The sequence below is a fragment of the Tamandua tetradactyla genome, chromosome X (assembly GCF_023851605.1).
Source record: "Tamandua tetradactyla isolate mTamTet1 chromosome X, mTamTet1.pri, whole genome shotgun sequence".
Lineage (NCBI taxonomy): Eukaryota > Metazoa > Chordata > Mammalia > Pilosa > Myrmecophagidae > Tamandua > Tamandua tetradactyla.
In genome coordinates, this window is record NC_135353.1 from 129,558,251 (window position 1) to 129,574,175 (window position 15,925).

Here is a 15,925-nt window from a genome sequence, read left to right on the forward strand (position 1 = left end):
GAGGCTGTATTGCTGCCTGGCTTTTTCCCCCATTTACTCCTCCTTCCTTCTTTCCACTGGTGTTGACTGCAAGGACATGCCTTCATAAACTTCTTGCATATTAAGTTTTACAATCTGCTTTTTGGGGAACCCAAACTGTAACAGGTTCCCAAACTCTTCTAATCCATAAAAATGCATATTACATATGGCAAAAAATATCCATGTTCTGTATATTTCATTGACCAGTGCTACTTTGGAAATTGCTAGCCAATATATAGGCATGATTATTAATCAGCATATTTGATTAATTAAAGGACCCACTTATCAACCATGCTACTATAACATACAAGACTGAAATCAGGTCTGGTGGGAGAATGAAAATAGGTAATCAACTTGTCATACTTTTTTCCACACACTCCCTTTTCCACATTAGCACAGAAAATAATAACAACAACAAACAAGATTTATTGAGACCTTATCATTTGTGCTGGTTTGAAAGGATGTATGTCCCTTAGAAAAGCCATGTTTTAATCTAAATCCCACTTCATAAAGGCAGAATAATCCCTATTCAATACTGTATGTTTGAAACTGTAATCAGATCATCTCCCTGGAGATGTGATTTAATCAAGAGTGGTTGATAAACTGGATTAGGTGGTGGCATGTCTCCACCCATTTGGGTGGGTCTTAATAAGTTTCTGGAGTCCTATAAAAGAGGAAACATTTTGGAGAATGAAGGCGATTCAGAGAGAGCAGAGAAGAACAACATAGCCATGAGAAGCAGGGAGCCCACAAGCCAGCGACCTTTGGAGATGAAGAAGGAAAACGCCTCCCAGGGAGCTTCATGAAACAGGAAGCCAGGAGAGAAAGCTAGCAGATGACGCTGTGCTCACCATGTGCTTTTCCAGCTGAGAGAGAAACTGTCACTGTGTTCACCATGTGCCTTCTCAGATGGGAGAGAGATCCTGAACTTCATCAGCCTTCTTGAACCAAGGTATCTTTCCCTGGATACCTTTGATTGTACATTTCTATAGACATGCTTTAACTGGGACATTTTCTCAGCCTTAGAACTGTAAACTAGCAACCTATTAAATTCCCCTTTTTAAAACCCATTCTGTTTCTGTTATATTGCATTCTGGCAGCTAGCAAACTAGAACACCATTCTCCAGACATTGTCATAAACATTTTGTATCCTCTCATTTAAAGTTCACAACAACCCTATGAAGTGGATACTATTATTGTCTACAACATACAGATGACAAAACCAAGGCATAGAGAAGTCACACAACTCTAATAAGTAATGCAGGTTGGATTTGATAACCCAAACTCTTATCCATAGCTGTGTAGTTGCCTACCTTGAGTATAAAAGACTATTGAATGGCTAGTCATGTCTGCTACGGTCAAAGTCAAAAATAGTTGATAGAAAACTTTACCACACTCAACAAATGCTAAGTAGACTGAAGATTGTGGTACCCCAAACTACATTCAGCTTCCACACCTGCAGAGTTCTGCTGGAGAAATGACCTCAGAAACACAGGTTAGCAGGGGCCAAATCATATATAGGTTTGTGAGCCATTATAAGGCATTTGTATTTTATTCAGAGTGAGTTGGGGAGTGATTGGAAGGTTCTTCCACATGTACTGGAATGGAAGCAGAATGAAATGATTGTTATACTCATCTATCTAGAATAAAATGTGTAAATATCTGGGCATGATAATTTATATAAATTAGAGATAGAGAGGCCCCAGGGTATTGGGTGGGTAGCAGAGTTAGGAACATCAAATGTTATTGAAAAAGCAATCCAGAAATCCATTTATTGGATGTTTTGCATACAGCAAATACTAATGGAGCACCTATTTTATGGCAGCTATTCATTTGTTCAAACATTCAGCAAGTGTTCCTTGAGTGCTTACTAATGTGCTAGGTGCTGAAGAAACAAAAACTACAAAGATGAGTAAGACATGGTCTTGCCCTTTTGAGAAGGCTTACTTTCTGTGAGAAGAGATCATCTTCCAAGAGCTGTAAGAATAATTTTCACTAGAGGAGTAGCTAAGGTTGCTAAATAAAGCATAGATACTCAGTTAAAATTAAATTTCAGACAGTAGTAAATAATGTTTTAAAATGTATGTATCCCAAATATTGCATATAACACTTAGTTCATGAAAAATACTTATACTAAATAAGTACTTGTTTATCTGAAATCCAAATCTAACTGGACATCCTGCACTTTTATTTTCCAAATCTAGTAACCCTAGGTCCCAGGTATAATGATCTTCAAACTGGAATACCCTGGGGACACATGAAGACTTTCCAAGAGGTATGTAGATGCAGTTGGATTTTTATATTTTTGCATTAAAAATTTTTTATTTTGGGCAGGCAATGGTGGCACAGTGGCAGAGTTCTCGCCTGCCATGCCGGAGACCTGGGTTCAATTCCTGGTGTCTGCCCATGCCAAAAAAAAGAAAAACTATTTTGATATAAATTTAGATTTCCAGAAGAGTTGCAAATGTAGTGCAGAGCTCTCATTCACCCTACATCTAACTTCCCTTAATGTTACCATATTACATAATCATGATACATATAACATTGGTACAGTACTCTCATAGTTGGATTTTAAGGGGAACAAGTCTAAATCCTCAGTTTTCTCAAATGTGATTAGCCTGAGAATGGTCTGTGATGGAGGTTAGCTTCCTCTGTCTCCTCTCCTTTCACAGATGACTCTCTCCTGCTTTATATAAGAAAAGATAAGATAAGATAAGGATAAGATTCTTCTTATCCTTCCTGATTCTTACTCAGGCATTTCCCTGGAGTGCTAAAATCCCAAACATGCCAAATGAAAGCACAATTAAAATTAACTGGCATTGGTTTTGAAAAAGTAAATGATTCCCCAAGACTGGGTCACAAAACTTTTGCAAATCAGGTGGTTACAGCTTTCATCAAATAATTGATTTGCCAGCTGATAAATCATTTCAAATTATTTTTGAAAATAAATTTCCACGTGATTTTGTGGCATATGACTTGGAAAGGGTTAAAACTAATAAGTAACATTGATATAACACCTTCTCTTCATCTTATTTATGGCTCACATCTTTTTTAAAAATCAGAATAAAATGATGCTAAGCCCTGTCTCATTCTAGAGTATGAAATATTCATCGACAGTTGCATGAAACATTTTTTAAAAGATCTCCATTTGCTTCATTAGAAAATGCATTCTCAATAAAATTTTTTTCTGCTTAATGATTATCAAAATTTGTATATATTTATACTACTTTAATCAGTTGAGTCAACTAATTTCTATAACAATGACACTACTAGAAGATATTTTAAAACACTAGATGCAGAAAATTAAAATAAAAATGTTAATATATTTATTTTTTGTTATGGAGAAGTATAACACTGTGATTAATAAAAATTCTTTCAAACATAAAAACATATCACATTAGAATAAAATCCTGCGAGAAAAGCAGCATGGAATTAGGAGTTCAAAGAGACAAAGAAAAGACGAAAAAATTTCTGTCTGTTAAAAAAAGAGCTTGTACATGCATTATTTTAAATAGATGATGGCTGGTACAAAATCACTATGATATTTATATTCCTTTGCCTACATTTAAAAGGGGGATGTAGGGTGCATGGGTGGTTCAGTGGTAGAACACTCATCTTTCATGCGGGAGACCTGGGTTTGATTTCCGGACCATGCACCCCCCCCCCAAAAAAAAGGGTGATGTAAGTGTTTTTTTCTTGAAATATCAATATGTATGTTAATACCACAAATTATATCCTTTGCAGATAGTTAGAGTTAAGAAGAAAAGTTTTACATATCAACTTAAAAATGTACTAGGGACTATGTTGTTTTTATTGAAATTATTTTAGAGGGTATGTGAAAAAAATTAGTTTGTACCACTAGCTAGGAAGGGCTGAAATAGGGGGTCAGGAAGTGGGTGTCTCTGGCTCATGGGGCTAATGTTCAACTTGCTGCATTTCTCAGGTGCTAAAAAATGGACTACCCTTGCAACATCTCTCCTTTGGAAGAGGATCTGCAAAAGAAAATGTCCTATACCTAAGTGAGTCTTGTAGAAGCTAAAGTTCTGGTTTAGAATCAATAGACAAGATACAGAAATGGAATGTCAGCACTGCCTGGGTAGGAGGTGAACATAGTCAGATACCCTAAGAATTAAGGCTGAAATCCAGCCAACATGCTGCTCAGCAAATGTTGTGCCCTGGCACAGAACTGCAACCACTGAGAAGAAGGAACATCTTTCTATTTCAGACAGACGTCCCAAAATCGGCTCACAGGGACAAGGGTTATGTTCCTGTCTGTGAGGAGTATAAAAACAAGAATCTCAAATCATGCAGATATCAGCTTAAATCCCTTAAGACATTAATTTGGCATGCTCCTGCAGACAAAAGAAAGCAGCAACATATTGGAACACCTCTCAAGAGGTATATAAAATAAATCAGAAATGATTCTTATATTCATACCAAAGGCAATGTGTCTACAGCTAAACACAATATGCAACTCTGGTCTCAGCACCCAAAGGATTAAGACTGAGTCCAAGAAAATGAAATGCTCCAGGTGATGTGGTGAAACAGGAACCTTATAAGCAACTGTTTGGAGGAGATGAAGGTTGACAGGTAGTTTTAGGTTGGTAAATTTTAGCCATGACACACCATATGATCAACAATGCCATCCTGACCAAAAGCAGGGACAGAAGTATAACAAAGTAGCAGTGGCTGAGAAAGTTCAAATAGAGTCAAGAGGCTACTCTAGAGGTCACTCTTACACAAGCTTCAGTTACACACTGCTACCTACAATAATTTGCCAAACCCCAACCAAAACCATGACAGCCAATCCTAAAGAACACCCAGGGCAATATATAAGATTCTACAAATGTTCCATGCACTACAGTAACTTTCTAGAAACCTACAACCTCCAGATGGGTCCCCGGACCAAATAAGTCCAGAAATGCAGAGGGGCCAGCCTCTCCAGAACATCAACTAGTTCCATCCCCTTATCCCATATCATCAACAGCCCCTTACAGCATGAAAAAGTTAGAATGGGCATAAGCAAAATACCCCTAAAGAGTGGGAGAAAGATGAAAGGTAATGGTGGAGTTATACAGAGAAGCTCGGGTTTAACAAATGTGTATGATTCCTGAATCATTATACTGATATTTCTTTTAGTCTCCAGTATCTTAGAGCAGCTAGAAGTAAAAACCTAAAATTGTGGAATTGTAACCCATACCAAACTCTGAAATCTCTTCTACAACTAATTGTTGCAATGTGCTTTGAAATTTGTTGCTATTTTGTATATATGTTATTTTTCGCAAAAAAAGAAAAAAAGTTAATTGTGATGATAAAAAAAGAAAAAATAAAGAACAATTCAAGTTCAACATAATGTTTGCATAGGATAACATTCCATTGCATTAGTTAAAACAACTTTAAAAATGAAGAGGCAGGGACGGGGAGCTGGTGGTCTAACAGGAATCCCACATTCCAGAGGAGACAACTAGAGTTTATTCTGTTTTCTATTTATCAAGATGAATAACCTACTTCCCTGCTAATCAGAATGTCGGGATGTCAGAAATAAATCTCTGGTGTTTACTAGTATTGGTTAGCATAATGAACATTATATATTGGAAATTAAAAGTGGTAAAATTAAAAGTAAAAATGTAGTAATAATAAGAAGAACCTATAATAATAAACAATGAATCATTTTTCTATATAGGGTTATACTAAAAGTTTCATTGATGTATTGTAACACAATGATATGCTAATTAAAAAATTATCCAGCTTTTATCATCAAAAAAAATTTAGCCATGACAATGGAGCAAACCTCTGTCGTTTATTCTGCCATTAACAACTTGCAAGAATTTGAATACTAGATATAATAGCAAGGCATAAATTTTGAGGTAGATTCTCAGCCCTCAGGGAAATGGGCAAGCTCCTAATCTACCTCCAAATATATGATTCTCATTTAGATCTAAGACAGAATACTGAATACATTTATATTTGGGTTGTGCACATTTAAACTCCTATATTATTTACCAGTTTCAAACAAATTCTGTCTGAGGGTCCCACAGCAATGCTCCTAAGACTTAGTGTCTCCCAGAGCTGCAGTAAAATAGCTCTAAGCATTTCTCCCCCTAGAGCTTTCCATATTCCTCTGAAGACTCAGTTGTGAACCCAATTATTGTCAGGATAAGCAAGTCAGTCACAGGATTGCTCTGAGTCTCCCTGGACTGATCTCTTCCCTGCACTGAATGAAGCTTTCCTACTGGTCATTGAGAGAAACATGGAACACTGTAAGAAAAGATGCTGTGAGATGTGTCACTAATACCCTGGGAAACAGTCTCCAGAGCACAACTGTGGGGTTCTTTTTTTACCTATAATTTCCTTTTAAAAAAATTATTGTGGTAACACAGACAAATCAAAACTTCTCATTTTAATGACTTTCATTGGTACAATTCAGTGAAACTAATTGATATTCACAATATTGTGCTAACATCAACACCATCCATTACCCAAATTTTCCATCACCTCAGACAAGAACTCTGTGTCCATTAACTCTCCATTCCATCCTCCCACTGACCTCTGGTAAAGTCCAATTGCTTTTGTCTCTATGAATTTGTTTATTCTAGATATTCATATAAGTGAAATAATATATTATTTGTTGTTTATTGTCTGGCTTTTTTCACTCAACATGTCTTCAAGGGTCATACATGCTATCACATGTTTCAGAACTTCATTCCTTTTTATGGCTGAACTCTTCCATTTAAGGATATACCATATTTTTTATCCTTCATCTGTTGATGGATACTTTGATTGCTCTCACATTTTGACTATTGTGAATAATGCTGTATTTGTATTTGTTAATTAATAATTTTTTGTTAGAGAAGATTCAGGTTTACAGATATATCATGCATAACATATATAAAAAACAGAGTTCCCATATAACACCCTATTATTAACACCATGCATTAGTCTGGTACATTTGTTGAATTCATGAAAGAATTTTTATAATTGTACTATTAAGTGTACTGCATCATTTAAAGTAGGGTTCACTATGTTGTACAGTCCCATGCTTTTAATTTTTATTCTAGTAACATATATGACATATACTTTTCCTTTTTAATCACATTAAATACAGAATTCAGTCTGTTGATTACATTCACAATGTTGTACTACCATCATCAATATCCATCAACAAAACTTTACAATCAATCAAATAGAAATTCTGTACAATTTAAACATTTACTACCCATTCCCACCTGAGCCCCTGGTAACCTATATTATAGATTCTGATTCTATTCTAGATTCTAACTATATTCTATTCTTTCTGATGCTTATTCTAATTACTTCATGTCAGTGAGATCATATAATATTTGTCGTTTTGTGTGTCACTTATTTCCCTCAGCATAACGTCTTCAAGGTTCATCCATATTATCAAATAAATCAGAATTCTGTTCCTTTTAATGCTGAATAATATTCCATTGTTTGCATATACCACCCATTTTATTTATCCATTCATTGGTTGATGGACGCTTGGGTTGCTTCCATCTTGTGACTAATGTTAATAATACCACTATGAACATCAATGTGCAAATATCTGTTCAAGTTTCTGCTTTCAGTTCTTTTGGGTATATACCTAGTAGTCAGATTGCCAGGTCACATGGTAATTCTGTACTTAGCTTTCTGAGGAATAACCAAACTGTTTTCCACAGTGGCTGCTACATTTTATATTGCTACCAGCAATGATTGAGTGTTCCTATTTCCCCTCAACCTCTCCAACACTTGAACTTTTCTATTTTTATTTTAATAGTAACCATTCTGGTTGATGTAAAATGGTATCTGATTATAGTTTTGATTTGCATTTCCCTAATAGCTAATGATGTTGACCATCTTTTCATGTGCTTTTCAGCAATTTGCATATCCTCTTTGGAGAAATGTCTATGTAAGCTCTTTATCCATTTTTAAATTGAACTATTTTTCTTTTTATTGTTGAATTGAAGGACTTCTTTATGTAGTCTGTATATTAAATCCTTAACAGATATGTAGTTTCAAAATATTTTCTCCCATTGATGAAGTTGTCTTTTCAATTTTGCCATAAAGTCCTCTGAAGCACAAAAGTTTTAAATTTTGAGGAGGTCCCATTTATCTATTTTTTCTTTTGTTGCTTGTGCTTTGGGTATAAAGTTTAAAATACCATTTCCTAGTACAAGATCCAGAAGATGTTTCCCTACATTTTCTTTGAGGAGTTTTATAATCCCAGTTCTTGTATTTAGACCTATATTGCATTTTCAGTTAATTTTGTATATGGTGTGAGATAGGGGTCTGCCTTCATCCTTTTGCATACGGATATCCAATTCTCAAAGCAACATTTGTTGAAGCAATTACTCTTTCCCAATTGACAAGACTTGGCAGTCTTGTCAAAAATCAGTTGGTCACTAATGTGAGGGTCTACACCTGAACTCTCAATTTTATTCCATTGGTCTACATATGTATCTTTGTGCCAGTACCATGCTGTTTTGACCACTGTAGCTTCCTAATAAATTTTAAAGACAAGAATTGTGAGTCCTACAACTTCGTTTTTATTTTCCAAGATGGTTTTGCCTATTCAGGGCCCCTTACCCATCCAAATAAATTTGATGATTGGCTTTTCCACTTCTGCAATGTAAGCTATTGGAATTTTTATTGGGATTATATTGGATCTGTAAATCATTTTGGGTATCATTGACATCTTAACAATATTTATTCTTCCAATTTATGAGCATAGAATGTCCTTCTATTTATTTAGATCCTCTTTCATTTCTTTTGGCAAAGTTTTGGAGAATTAAGTGTAAAAGTTCTTTACATCCTTGATTAAATTTATTCTCAGATATTTGATTCTTTTAGTTGCTACTGCAAATTGAATTCTTTTCTTTATTTCCTCCTCAGATTGTTCTTTACTAGTATATAGAAATACTACTGATTTTTGCATGTTGACCTTCTACCCTGCCACTTTGTTGAATTCATTTATTAACTCTAGTAGCTCTGTTGTAGATTTTTTGGGACTTCTATATATAGGATCACATCATCTGCAAATAGTAAAAGTTTTACTTCTTCCTTTCCAATTTGAATGCTTTTATTTCTTTTTCTTGCCTAATTCCTCTGGCTATAACTTCCAGCACAATGTTGAATAATACTGGTAACAGTGTTGACCTTTGTCTTGTTCCAGATCTTATAGGGAAAGATTTCAGTCATTCACTACTGAGTATGATGTTAGCACTGGATTTCTCATATATGCCCTTTATCACGGTGAGGAAATTTCCTTCTATTCCTATTGTTCTATGAGCTTTTATTGATAGGATGCTCAATTTTTGTCAAATACTTTTCCTGAGACAATAAAAAAGATCATGTGGGTTTTTTTTTCCCTCTTTGTTTTTTTAATGTGGTGTGTTACATTAATTACTTTTTTATGTTCAACCACCTTTGTGTACTTTGGATAAACCCCATGTGATCACGGTGTATAACTCTTTTAAAGTGCTGTTTGATTTGATTTGGTAGTATTTTGTTGAGGAATTTTACATTTATATTCATAAGAGAAATTGCTCGGTAATTTTCTTTTCTTGTAGTCCCTTTATCTGGCTTTGGTATTAGTGTGATGTTGGTCTCATTCTATTAGTTAGGTACTGTTGCCTCCACTTCAATTGTTCGGAAAACTTTGAGCAGTATTGGTGTTCACTATTCTCGGAATGTTTGTTAGAATTCACCTGTAAAGCCATCTGGTCCTAGGTTTTTCTTTGTTGGGAGGTTTTTGAAGACCGATTCAATCGCTTGTAATTGGTCTACTGTGATCTTCTATTTCTTCTAGAGTCAGTGTAGGGTATTCATGTGTTTCTAGGAACTTATCCATTTCATCTAAGTTTTCTTATTTGTTGGCATACAGTTGTTCATAGTGTCCTCCTATGACCCTTTTTGTTTCTGGGGATCAGAAGTCTCATTTCTTCTTTTATTTATTTGTGAAACCTCTCATTTTTTCTTTGTCAGTCTAGCTAAAATTTTGCCAATTTTATTGGTCTTTTCAAAAATACAACTTTTGATTTTGTTAATGCTCTCTATTGTTTTTCTGTTCTCTATTTTACTTATTCCTTTTCTAATCATTGTTATTTCTTTCCTTCTGCTTACTGTGGTTTTAGTTTCCTGTTCTTTTTCTAGTTCCTCCAGGTATGCAGTTTGGTCTTTGATTTTAGATATTTCTTCTTTTTTAATGTAAGCATTTCTCTCTTGGCACTGCCTTCCCTGCATTCCATAAGTTTTGATGTGTTGTATTCACATTTTTATTTGTCTCAAGATATTTGCCAATGATAATTTCTCCTTTGATCCACTGATTGTTTAAAAGTATGTCATTTAACTTCCATATATTTGTGGATTTTCCAGTTTTCTGCCTGTTATTGTTTTCTGGCTTCATTCCATTGCAATCAGAGACAACGCTTTGAATAATTTCCATCATTATAAATTTATTGAAACTTATTTTGTGACCCAAAAGGTGGTTTATCCTGGAGAATGATCCAAATGCACTTAAGAAGAATGTATATCCTGCTGTTCTGGGCTGCAATGTTCTTTGTATATCTATTAGGTCTAATTTATGTGTCATGTAATTGAGATCTGTTTCCTTATTGATCTTCTGTCTAGATGTTCTATATATTGATGATATTGTTGTTTCAAAGTCTCCACCTATTATTGTATAGGTGTCTATTTGTCCCTTCAGTTTTTTTCTTAACTCTGTAATGTTGTATTTCTATTTTTGTGTGTATTTTAAATATTTTTATTGAGAAATCTTCACACACATATATTCCATACATGGATTACAATCAATGACTCAAATATCATCACATAGATGTGTATTCATCACCATGATCATATTTTAGGACATTTTTATCACTCAAGTAAAAGAAATAAAAAGAAAAAATTCATACATACCATACCCTTTATCCTTTCCTATCATTGAACCACTAGTGTTTCCATCTACCCAATTTATTTTACCCAGTGTCCTCCCTCTTATTTATTTTTTATCCATTTTTTTACTCATTTGTCCATACCCTGGATAAAAGGAGCATCAGATACAAGGTTTTCACAATCATACAGTCACATTATAAAAGTTATATCTTTATACAATCATCTTCAAGAATCAAGGCTACTGGAATACAATTCAACAATTTCAGGTACTTCCCTCCAGCCACTCCAATACACCATAAACTAAAAAGGGGATATCTATATAATGCATAAGAATAACTTCCAGGATAACCTCTCAATTCTGTTTGACATCTCTCAGCCAACGAGACTTTATTCTGTCTCATCTCTCTCTTCCCCTTTTTGGCCAAGAAGTTTGTCTCAATCCCTTGGTGTGAGATCATGGTTCATTCCAGGATTTCTGGCCCACATTGACAGGGAGATTTATAACCCTGAGAGTCATGTCCCATTAAGGAGGGCAGTGAGTTCGCCTGTCCAGTTGGCTTAGGGAGAGGCCACATCTGAACAACAAAAGAGGTTCACTTGGGGTAACACTCAGGATTAATTTTAAGTAGGCTTAGCCTATCCATTATAGGAATAATTTCATAAGGATGAACCCCAAGATCACGGGCTTACCCTATTGACTTTTTGTCCCTATTGCTTGCGATAATATCAGAAATTCTCCAAATGGGGAAGTTGAATATTCTCCAAATATTTACTCCTTTTTACTCCTTTTTCCTCAATCACCCAGGGGGACTTTGCAAATACTTCTTTATTCACTGCCCAAGTTACTCTGGGATATATCAGAGTGACACACTAACAAGCCAAAAAAATCTCATGCCTTATTCAAGATTCCATGTACTTATGGTGTTCAACTAAACTAACAGTACAAGTTAAATTAGGAAATGCACTCCCAAAATATAAATTTTGCACCAAATAAACATCTCTCCCTTTAGTCTCACACAGAAGATGAAGTTTTAAGGTTTGGACAATATCATCCTTTACCCTTTATTCTGATATACCTTAGTCCAACCTGATCAGCTTCTTTCATATCTCTAATCAAAGTCTGACAACGTTTTCAACTTTTTAGACTGTTTCTGTATGGTGTCCTTCTGATGTTCATAGCTTCAGAGTTCTAACACTGAGTCTCAGGTGTTACATAAATACCCAAAGTTTCTGGGAACCACCAGGATATAAACAAACAGCTCAATATCTCAGAATTTAGAAATACCAGCTATACCTCCAGAATATATATGACTGCTGTAACAGCTTACAATCTAGGACCCTATACAATAGGCCCCAACCTGTAACTCATGCTCTTGACTTCAGTTCACCAACTTTCTATATTATAGTTAGTCCATATGAGTGAGGAATGATAACATTTGTTCTTTTTCTTTCTGACATTTCACTCAGCATACAGTCCTTAACTTTCATTCACCTAGTTGCATGACTCACAACTTCATTCCTTCTTGTGGTTGTTCAGTAGTCCATTGTATGTATACACCATAGTCCCCCCGTCCATTCCTCAGTCATTGTACTTTAGGCGACCTCCATCCATTGTGAATCGTAAACAGTGCTGCCATGAACATCAATGTACACATGTCCATTTGTGTCCTCACACTCAGTTCCTCCAGGTATATACAGAGCAATGGGGCTTCAGGATCATATGGCAAACCCATCCCTAGCCTCCTATGGAACCACCACACTTTCCTCCTCCAAGGAACTGCACTTCTCAGTCCCTACTGACAGTGAATAGGCACATCTCTTTCTCTGCATTTTCTCAGGCACTTGTTTCTCTCTGTTCATTTTTAAACAGTGTCATTCACAAATCATACAATCTAACCTAAAGGTATAGACGTGACTTCACCACCATAATCAACATGAAGACATTTCCTTTTCTTCTGCAAAGAATCCACACCCCTTTCACATGCCCCTTGCCTGTTGATATTTAGTTTTTGCATAATGTTTTTGTTACATTCAGTGGAAGCATATTATAATGTCACTGTTGACTGTAGACCCTAGCTTGCATTGATTGCACTTATTTCTGTATACCATCTGATTTTAACACTCAGCAATACTGACATTCATTTGCTCACCCTCATGCAAAAGCGTTTTTTTTTTTTTTTTTATTTGTATATGTAATCACCATCATTGTCCACTCTGGGCATTCCTAGATTGTACTGTCTCAGTCTTTATCCTTTATCTTTCTTTCTGGTTTCATACAAGCCCACAGCTCTTCTCTCTCAATTAGACCGCATTCAGCTTCATTCAGTGTATTTATATTATTGTGCTAGAATCAGGTAGTATTGTGCTATCCATTTCTGAATTTTTACAATCAGTCCTCTTGCACAAAAAAAGAGAGCATGAGACGCGGCGTGGAGACCAACGGGGAGCTAGCGTCGCCTCAGTCCCCTTCCCCTCCCCTGGCCACGCTCTCCCCGAAGCCGAACCGGAACTATGTGATTCCGGAAGTTCCGGTGCCATTGCTGTGTGGGATAAACAGTAATGGCGGAGGCTGCACCTCCCGGAACAACAGCCACAACATCAGGAGTGGATGTGGTAGCGGCAGTGGCGGCGGTGGCAGCGGCCTCCCCCATCCCTATCCCCACAGTCACCTCCCCGTCCCTGGGGGCGAGAGGAGGGGGAGGCGGCAGCAACGGTAGTAGCGGCAGCAGCGGTAGTAGTGGCAGCTGGACTAAACAGGTCACCTGCAGGTATTTTATGCATGGGGTTTGTAAGGAAGGAGATAACTGTCACTACTCACATGACCTCTCTGACAGTCCATATGGTATAGTTTGCAAGTATTTTCAGCGAGGGTACTGTATTTACGGAGACCACTGCAGATATGAACATAGCAAGCCATTGAAACAGGAAGAAGCAACTGCTGCAGATCTAACTGCAAAGTCATCTCTTGCTGCTTCCTCAAGTCTCTCACCGGTAGTCAGACCTCTTGTTGAAATGAGTGGGGGTGAAGCTGAGTCAAGAAATTCAAACTTTGCAACCATAGGAGCAGGAACAGAAGACTGGGTGAATGCCATTGCGTTTGTTCCTGGGCAACCCTACTGTGGCCGTACTGCCCCTTCCTGCACTGAAGCACCCCTGCAGGGCTCAGTGACCAAGGAAGAATCAGAGAAAGAGCAAACCGCTGTGGAAACAAAGAAGCAGCTTTGCCCTTATGCTGCAGTGGGAAAGTGCCGATATGGGGAGAACTGTGTGTATCTCCATGGAGATTCGTGTGATATGTGTGGGCTGCAGGTCCTACATCCAATGAATGCTGCCCAGAGATCCCAACATATAAAATCTTGCATTGAGGCCCATGAGAAGGACATGGAGCATTCATTTGCTGTCCAGCACAGTAAAGACATGGTTTGTGGGATCTGCATGGAGGTTGTCTATGAGAAAGCCAACCCCAGTGAGCGCCGCTTTGGAATTCTCTCCAACTGCAACCACACCTACTGTCTCAAGTGTATTCGCAAGTGGAGGAGCGCTAAGCAATTTGAGAGCAAGATCATAAAGTCCTGCCCAGAATGCCGGATCACATCTAACTTTGTCATTCCAAGTGAGTACTGGGTAGAGGAGAAAGAAGAGAAGCAGAAACTTATTCAGAAATACCAGGAGGCAATGAGCAACAAGGCATGCAGGTATTTTGATGAAGGACGTGGGAGCTGTCCATTTGGAGGGAACTGTTTTTACAAGCATGCATACCCTGATGGCCATAGAGAGGAGCCACAGAGACAGAAAGTGGGAACATCAAACAGATACCGGGCTCAATGAAGGAACCACTTCTGGGAGCTCATTGAGGAAAGAGAGAACAGCAATCCCTTTAACAAGATGAAGAAGAGGTTGTCACCTTTGAGCTGGGCAAGATGTTGCTTATGCTTTTGGCTGCAGGTGGGGACGACGATCTGACAGACTCTGAAGATGAATGGGACTTGTTTCATGATGAGCTGGAAGATTTTTATGACTTGGATCTATAGCAACTTTCAATGGATTATGAACTAGTCTGCTGAGCCTCAGACAGTAGTTATTACCTGTGGTGGTGTGGCAGTGCCTGTGTTTCTCTCCTAGGCAGGCCTATCAATTCCAGGTGCTGTTGTAATAATTTTTACCCAGGGTCTGTCTTCTCAATCCCTCACCTTTCCCCAAGGAGTGTGTTGTTTTCTCTGTTTAAAAAGTTACAAAAAATAAATCTTAAAGTTAGTTTTTTTGTAATATGAATTTAATTGTCAGACAGTTAGTGTAGGTTTGTTGCACCATCTGTTTTCAACCGTATTCACACAGTTCTAGGATAGTATTAATGGACTTTCCACACTCATTTTGAGGACCCTAGGTTCAAAAAAAGCATTGGTTGTGTTTTGGGGTCTGAAAATAGGGGTGATGAGTGAAGGGAACTGAACTGGCAAGTAGACTTCGGCTACAGACCTCAGAGGTGGATATTTAAGGTTCCTGGTGAAATCTGCGTATTTGTGTTTTTATATCTGTTCCATACCCTGTAATCCCCACCACATGCACTTGTTCTGTGGTTTTGGTCTCTTGTTTAATTGCACATGTGTAATACTACTGGGTAACTTGAACCAGGTGCAAATGTGTTGAGATTTTTACTGTGTTTAGCATGATAGGAAAATTGTGAAAGAACAGATTAAAAGATACAGTGGCATAAAATAAATGCTAAATTGAAAGTTAACTTCCAAGGGCTGATAGACTTGGCATGTGTGAGCCTGAGTGTGTGATAAGCTTTTCATCCCTACATAGATGCCATTTTCTTAGCCTTAGTAGGAAACTTGGTTTAGTGATTTTAGCATAGTTTGGAAGATAGATCTTAAAGGACAAAGCAGTATACCGATATTGGTGGTAGTTAATATAGCAGTGCTAGCTTGTTCTGTTTGTATAAATATAGAAATGGGGTTAGCCATAGAGGTTTAAACTTCCTGGTTATCCCATATATTAACACAAGTTGGGT

General features: G+C 37.1%; 1 pseudogene; it reads left to right on the plus strand.

The window, feature by feature from the left end:
* The first annotated feature begins 13,470 nt into the window (after positions 1-13,470).
* LOC143670450 (E3 ubiquitin-protein ligase makorin-1 pseudogene) lies at positions 13,471-14,774 on the plus strand (annotated as a pseudogene).
* Positions 14,775-15,925: the final 1,151 nt, after the last annotated feature.